Here is a 1,587-nt window from a genome sequence, read left to right as displayed (position 1 = left end):
TTTCTTACTTCCTCTACTCCTCTTCCTCTTGTTGCATCTTTGCCTCTAATTCTCTCCTTTCTTGTTTAGCTTGAATAGCTCCCTTATTCAAAGGATAAACTTTCCATTTCCTACTACTTTCTCCTATCGAATCATGCTTGATCCTTTCCCTAGGAGCTACACCTTTTTCTTGATTAGTTGCTTATGGTGCCTCCTGTACATGTATGTATTGAGTTGGTGTAACTGGGGGGGAAATGACCTCAATTCCTGGAAGTTAATTTCTTACTACATTGTACCAGTTCTTCACCTTCTCATATTTTGTAGTAGACATTGATTAATATCCCCAATTGAAACTAATCCTTTCACAACGTTTCCTACACACTCTTCTGGAGTCATATCCATGAAAGTCCTTGACCTCAAAGTGCAAGCAATCCAACTCCTAGATTTTTCCCTCTGTCGCCTTATGGATCTTTAGCTCATACAATCCAATCCTAAAAGGGAAAGTGGGCCATGGGAATTTCTTCCTTCTATGAAGGACTCTTGATAACCCTTTATTCAACTAATAAGCCACTTCTTGCAAGCCCAACTTATTAGTTACATATCGCAACATGATATGAGGATAAATATGACATACAAAGCATGAGATGTACGTACCTTCATGCGTAGCAAATCAATCTGTGATATCATGTAGTTATTCCTTCTCCTGGCTGGTCATACAAGGAGGATAAATCTGTTGAAAATAGCAACAAGAAATGTTAAAAATAGAATCCAAAAATTCCAATTTAATTTGTTCTTGAATTAAATTGTCAATTAAAATTGTAATTATTTTCTCATAGAAACTTGTAACTAAGTAAATTTGACTTAGTTAACTTAGGAATTTCGAGTTGGAAGTCATTGAAAGTCATGTGTATGTTCTCCCTAATTTTTAGGTGTCTAGGATGAGTTTAATTTTGAGTTGTAATTATATAACTCAGTTTACTGAGTTATGTTCAGCTAAATTAGTTCTAAATGTTTGTGGAACTAATAAAGGATCAACAATCAATTGGTGCACTAGTGCATCCACAAGTTTACTCAAGTTAACTGAATATTCCCTCATCAGAAATCTCACGCATGTCGATTCTAAGAAATACCTATTGAGACTAGAGTGCAAAGACAATGTACTATCAGTGGTGTGATTTACTGAGTTGTATATATCATGCATGCAATCAGATAAGGACCTATGTTTGGATTGCGCTATTTTGGAAGCATTAATTCCATTTAAATATGGGTATTCATCCTAGGAATTACACAACATATTAGGGGCTTGGAGCGCTGTTGAATAGGCTAATTGTTTTCCAAGAGCTAGCTTATGAGCTCAGAGGGTTTGAGCATACTTGTGTGGAATTGTTCTAGTGAGAACAAGCTTCGTATATTCACTCATATTTATGATATATGCAGTACAGATAGAAGATTTTGAGCAGTGGCTTTCCCTAGATACATCTTGTGTTATGTGCCATTGATTTATTTTCTTCTTGTTCATATTGTTTTCATCGATCTATTGGTTTCCGCTACTTGAAAGTAGAAGTAGATTCTTGCCCTGCTCTTTAGTACATTGCATGAGCTTGTGAA

This window comes from Pinus tabuliformis, chromosome Q (genome assembly GCF_031772625.1).
Source record: "Pinus tabuliformis cultivar Carrire ecotype Pingquan chromosome Q, CPIR1, whole genome shotgun sequence".
Lineage (NCBI taxonomy): Eukaryota > Viridiplantae > Streptophyta > Pinopsida > Pinales > Pinaceae > Pinus > Pinus tabuliformis.
Note: the sequence above shows the minus strand (reverse complement) of the source record.